A 6665-nucleotide genomic window follows, 5' to 3' on the forward strand; every position below is an offset into this window, starting at 1 on the left:
AGCCTAGATGGCCATGTGTTTCAGTACCAGGGCGAGGGGCCAACCACAGAGACGCTCTGGCATCCAGAGCGTCTCCATGGAGGACCCAGCCTCCAGTTGCCTCAGGGCACAGTCTGGGACCGTGCCCTGCTCCACTTTTTTAAACTTTGATTTTTTTAGACCCCTGGATATCCAGGGGTCTAATTTTCTTCCCATGCTGCAAGCTTGCAGGGGTTTGAGACAGGGCAAGAGGCACATGTGTGCTCATCTGGATGCACCCTGAGACGTTTACTGCAAGCTAATTAGTCTACTGCACAGTAAACATCTCATGTAGATGCACCCACTGAAATCTATGGAAGTCTTTTCATTTTATTTCCATAAGAATTGGATCAGGCTATACATCTTATGTCTATTAGCCTCAACTAATATTTGTGATTCAATTAAAGAACAAATCAAGACTAGAGCTAATGCTGTCTTAGCACCATCTTTTAAGATTCAGTCTCCACACTGGCAAGCCATGATAATTTAGGACAGTGGTTCTCAACCCACAGCCCATATGTGGCCAAATCAACACACTGCTGTGGCCCATGTGACATACTATTTAAAAAAAAAAAGTAATGACAGTTGATAGTGTAAAAATGAGAGGTATTACAGAATATTGATTTGGATTGCATTACTGTCAGATAACAGATACAAAACATTTTTTTCAGTGAATACACAGGAAATAAGTTGCATGGGTGCAGCCCACATGTCACATTGAGAGCTGCAACCACTAATTTGGAATATAGAGTTGCCAAATACTTACAGATAGGGACCTACCTAGATAACGGTGAGAAGGCAGTGCACAGAGCCTATTTCATAGTTTTTTTAATGGTGAATCCCCTCCCCCTTGCTGCTGAGTGGCTGAGAAGCCCAAGCAGCCACACCCCTCACTCCTGATTGGCCAACCACTCTTCAGACAGCAGCATCGCCACAGCATTTCATCTGGCCTCTTAAAAGATAGTGCCAAAATCTTTTGCTTTCTTGACTGGTGCCTTCACTGAGTCTACGTAACTAGCTCAACCTCTCAGTAGCTTGCTCTCAAACTATATGCTCTATGGCTGTAGAGATTGCTGTGCTTCCTTTGTATTCTGGTAAACTTTTATTTTTTTCAACCAATTCCATGCAAAATCATGGGAAATGCCATTCTTTTGCAGTAATCGTAGAAACCAGAATTTTTTTTGCAGTTTCCATGAAAATTGCAAAACCGCAATTTAAATAGGTCCCTACTTATAGAAGACTCAGCCATAAGGATCCATCCATTATTTTATATACCCTTCTCCCATGTCTTTCATTGTGTCATGTCCCTTACAGAGGACAGTAGCACAAGGAGATGCTGCAGTTCTGCTGCATGCCAGGGCTGCATACTGGGAGTCTACGCTGTGAAGTCAGATGCGGCTGTAGTTCTCACTGATTTAAGTACAAGCACAGTGATCACCAGCATTCAGACTGGAAACAGTGAAGAGAATTCGGGTTTTGCAAGACTAGACAGAAAAGACTAGACCAGGGGTCAGCAACCCCTGGCATGCGTGCCGAACATGGCACGTAAGGGCACTTTGCTTGGCATGCCGCGGCCAGCCCTGGCTCTGCTGCTGCCAGCAATGGAGCCCGGGCTACTCCCAGCAGGGCTTGCAGCATCCCAGCTGCCTGCTGGGAGCAGCCTGGGATCCCGGCTGGCAGCAGCTCCCCAGAGCCGGGGCTGGCTGCAGCCGGAAGGCTCCAAACAGCTGTGCTGGACTCCTGCATCAGCTCCGCACCTGCGTGCCTCAGAGTGGGCAGTGGGGGAGGGGCCTGAGGCAGCGCAGCCCTAGTTTCTCCCTCGCATCAGTGCAGCCTGCCCCGAGGTGCCTGTGCAGTCACTGCCAGCATGGAGCTGATGCCGGAGCTGTGGAGCCTGGTGCAGCTGTTTGCAGCCTGCCTGCTGCTTGCTGCAGCTGTCCAGAGCCCAGGCTGGCTACAAACAGCTGTGCCAGGCTCATCACCTCCGTGCCAGAAGCAGGGTAGAGACCGGGGCTGCTCTGCTCAGGCCCTTCCCCCACCGCCCACTCTGAGGTGTGCATGCACGCACCAGTGCAAAGCTGATGCTGGAACCTGGCACAGCTGTTTGGAGCCTCCCAGCTGCAGCTGGTCCCGGGTCTGGGAAGCTGCTGCCAGCTGGGATCCCAGACTGCTCCCAGCAGGTAGCTGGGACACTAAAAGTCCTGCTGGGAGCAGCCTGGGCTCCAGCAGCTACCCAAAGCCAGGGTAGCTGCTGGCAGCCACAGAGCCCAGGCTGTGGGGCAGGGGCTTTGGGTGGGGGGCAAGGGGCAGTAGGGCTGGGGCTTTGGGTGTAGGGTAAGGGGCACAAGCAGGACATCCTGCCATGTACCCCTTGCCCTCATTTTGTTTTTCTGCCATGCCGGCACTCCAGCACCTCCCGAGGTAGGCATTGTGGTGTTTTTTGGCACTCTGGCCAAAAGACATTGACTACCCCTGGACTAGACCTTCATCCCTTTTATCTTAATGACATACATTTCGTTGCGAAACTAGCTCATGTAGTTCTGGATGCAAGAATGAAACAATATAGTATCTTTTTAGGATACATCTCTGTCCCTAGAGAGAAGAACAACAGGTAAATCTGATGTTTGTGCTTTTTCCCAGAAAACAAATGGGATTATGTCCAGAATTCAAACATTGCTATTTATCCACTTACCACAGAGCCTGAGTTGTGCTAAGCACTGTCCAGACACAAAGTGATGCCCCCCCACCTCCATGCCCTGAGAACCTTACAGTCATAGGTCTGCTGATTTATTTGATATAGCTCCAGATCAGTATATTTGTATGTGTACTCATTTAGCATATTTCATGTACTTTTATCAGTCAAACCTTCTTTGTCCCATAGCGAGTGGATGGTTTTAACTTTATCCTCCCTTCCCCATGCTCTGAATATGCTTTGAGAACCTGCTTTGAGTGTAATGTTCTTTTTTAGAACATGGTCACACATGTATGATCACACATGTATTGGTCAGTCTATTTCTACTCCTCTCATGCAAAACATGTGATTTGGTATGTGAAAAATGTGGTCCGTCTCGTATACATTTCTGGTTCATTTCTGGTTATTTTTCCTGCATGAAACTTTATGCAAAGTAAACATTGTGAGTGGATCCCAATGTTAGTACTGGGGATGGCTGGGAATCCACTGGACCAGATTATATGCTAGGAACGGGCAAAATACAGCTTGCGGGCCAGATCCAGATCTGGCCCACCATGCCATTCTATCCAGTCTGTGGGGCCCCTAAAAATTTAGTAATTTAATATTTATTTACTCCTGGATGCCTGTCAAAATTGACCAGAGTCTGGGTCAGCAGGACCCAGAGGGAGCCCACAGGACTGAGCAGTGCAGCCCTGCTCCACCCCCAGCCATTTCTCTGCCTTCCTGGCCCCACACTGCTCCAGCACCACATGGCTGCATCGCCAGACTGGGGAGCATGGGCCATGCCAGTACACTGGGGCCAGAAGCAAGGAGGGGTGTGTGTGTTGTGTAGGCAGGGGCAGAGGGTGTGTGCGTGTGTGTGTGTAAGCAGGGGCAGAGGGGGTGCGTATGTATGTTTGTAGGGTGAGTCCCACAAGCACACCCCACCAGACACATGCGCCCACACCTACCCTTACATTGCCAAACATGCAGACTCCCGCCCCCTCACGCACCCCAGCCACCCCATGAATCCCATACCCACCCACACAGCCACACCCCACATATCCACACACCCCCACCTGCTAGCTCACCCCACACCTAGCCACCCCCACAGACGCACCCATGCCCTCCCCCACACCTCACATACCCACACACCCACAGCCCTCTACAAACCTATACCCTTCCCTCCACAACATACAAGAATAAGACTTCATTTTAAGCTATTGTGGAATCACCTCTATGTATACTACACAAACACATATAAATCAGGACAAAACTATTTTTGAAATCAAATGAATGAATGTTGTAGATGTTTTCTTTTAGAATAAATTTGGTATTTTTCTGGTTTGGAGATGGCAAAACCCTTTGCTAAAAGAAGTACTTCTGGGGGCAAGGGGAGAGAATTCTGGTGGCAAAGGTTGGGGGATAGGGGGCTGGACTTCTGGTCACAAGATGGCGACCAGGGGGTGAGGCACCTGTCAAGGCGTGGGCCTACCCATGCAGCCCTCGACCGCTTGCCCAAACTCGGTAAGTGACCCTCTGTCCGAAATAATTGCCTGCCCCTGTTATATTCCTTATTGAACTAATGGCAGGTTTAAGAGAGGTGAGTAACTAAGATGTTGCAGTTAACAGTCAAATGAATGAGAGAATAATTTACCTAGAAAGGAAAGCTTGGCAACAATAAGCAATTGTTTATTGCTTGTGAGTACAGTTAATACATCGATCTTACTGATTTCAAACTACTGCATTAAGGAAGGCAATGTTCCATACTTAAAATGCGTAATCTCAGGTCCTGAACCTTATTTATTTACATAAGCAATATTTACCAGTAGTTTAAATGCAGTTTATTAGTTATTAGTAGGTCTCCCAAGAGATTACTGCTATTGCAGTTTGTAGACTGTGATTTACAATGCTGTAATCATCTGAAAGTACTGGATTTGGTAAGCTCCTCAGATAACAGAAAGCCAAGTCAAGCAATACTTATAGATGCCAACTGGACTTAAACTGCTTTTTTGTACAAGAAATATATTGCTGTATTTCAGCCCACCCACTTTTCAGCAGGCGAAGAAAAGTGACTTGTAATCAAATTACACACACTAAAAGGAGAAAAAATAAAAAGGGATTTCTGTGAATTTTAGTATTTGTGGTATCATCATCTTGGTGTGATTGAAGTGTTCTAAGGTAATGTTCAGATTGCTTGACTTGGTCTCCTTCTACAAACAGCATGAAGCCAAACCATTTCAGGATATGACAGGAAATCTGTGAATGACCTCCCTTCTGTGCTGTGTCTCAAAAGAAAATGGCCTATTCTCTGAATATGCAAACCATAGGTTAAAAAAAAAATGCAGATACTAAGAAGCCTCAAAACACATTTGCAAATTCTCAAGTGATAAATGGTTTGCACTTTAATTTATTAGTAATTATTCATTTCTCCTTCAGGGAAGTGATTTAATCAGATGGGGGACTGAGCATTTCTATTAATAACAGAACGAATGTGGCCTAGTTGGTCATCTTTCCTTTGCTATTCTTCATTTTTAAATGTCCTACTTCCCCCTTGTATCCTTGAGTAACTGAGAGTTTTGATGCTTTTAGGTGTGTTCCCTTGCTGCTTCTATGTCCTGAGAAAACTCCTGTTTAGTGGTTCCCTGGGGCACCCCCATCCCTGGGCCATAGTGAGGAGGGTGCTCTGAGCAGGGACCTCCAAGATATGTTCTATACCACACACCTATGGTAAATGTACCTTACTTCAAACCAAAAGCCTGGTAAGCAGAACAATAGCTAATAGGTCACCTAGTAGTAATCTCTAGTAGAAAGGTAGACAGTCATTTCTCCTCAAAGAGGAATAAGAACAAAGTTCTGAAGGTGAATCCGTGGGAGTTGAGGGTGCTCAGCAACTTGTGTTATTAGGTTATCGGAGAAATAACCAGGAAAATGCTACAGCAAGGTGATATAATAGAGCCAAGTCATGTAAATATACTTGACCCTGACGTGGTCTGTATCAGTGATTGACAGCTTTTCTTGGCCACACACTGGAATGACTCAACTTGGGTCTGAAGTTAGCCGGCACTAGTACCCTTCTGCTGCTTCTTCTCACCATGGCATAGAAGATTCTCCTACTGCCAAAGCCTGAACTCCATGGGCTAGATCCAACTTGCAAGAAACCCCTGGGTTGCCAACCCCCGGTCTATTATCATTAATGACAAGGGATAATTATTTCATAGAAAAACAATAATAGGATTGTGGCCTGTCAATTTTATACATATGAATACATTATTATAATGGCAAAAATGGCAAAATCCATTTTCTGAATGAAATTCCCATTCAGTGAAAAATAAGGGAGCATGTTAATGTTCCCCTTTTCAAACTCTTTTCTGGTTCTGGATTCTCAGTCCAATTTAACTACAGAGACTTTTTATTTATAAGGGTGAATATTCTTTTTGGTCTTCACCTCCCTTAAAGTAGCCCACAAAATACAATAACAAAAACTACTTCCCAGTTGCATATATCAGCTCTTGGTTTGTTTGCATTTGATTGGATGTAATTATGTAGCTAATCCTCGATCCTGCTGTTGCTGAAGCTAAGAGAAGCAGTAGCAGGTCCCTATATTCAAGACACAAAAGAATCCAGCAAATTGAATGACAATCAGAGGTATTGGGCACAGAAAAGATCTACTAGTCCAGCGTCCTGCAATTTCAAGTATATTTTGGATACAATGCCTAATAAATTTACTTTGTTCAGCTTAATGTTGCATATCTCACAGGAATGGCTTCCATCACTTCCTGTCATGACTACAACTTTGAGTATAAATCACTAGAAATCATGAAAAAAGAAGCAATAGCCAGTAAAGTGAAGGAATGAAGCCTTGAGGAAGAGGGGAATAAAAAAAGAAGCTAACAATTGCCAAAAAGACATAACGGGGTCAGAGAGGAGCTTTGGGGGTAAGGTGGGGGCAGTGAAAAAGGCAGATCTCTGAATC

The 6665-nt window shown here is 45.5% G+C and overlaps 1 long non-coding RNA gene across 1 annotated transcript in view; it reads left to right on the forward strand.

The window, feature by feature from the left end:
* Nucleotides 1-6035: 6035 nt before the first annotated feature.
* The window catches only part of LOC109300020, a 1066-nt gene continuing 436 nt past the window's right edge, over nucleotides 6036-6665 (forward strand). The window contains exon 1 of the long non-coding RNA XR_002098097.1: nucleotides 6036-6632. This is a non-coding gene — a long non-coding RNA (uncharacterized LOC109300020). The remainder of the gene's footprint in view (nucleotides 6633-6665) is intronic.

This window comes from Gavialis gangeticus, unplaced genomic scaffold, assembly GCF_001723915.1.
Source record: "Gavialis gangeticus isolate Ggan-Ray unplaced genomic scaffold, GavGan_comp1, whole genome shotgun sequence".
NCBI lineage: Eukaryota > Metazoa > Chordata > Crocodylia > Gavialidae > Gavialis > Gavialis gangeticus.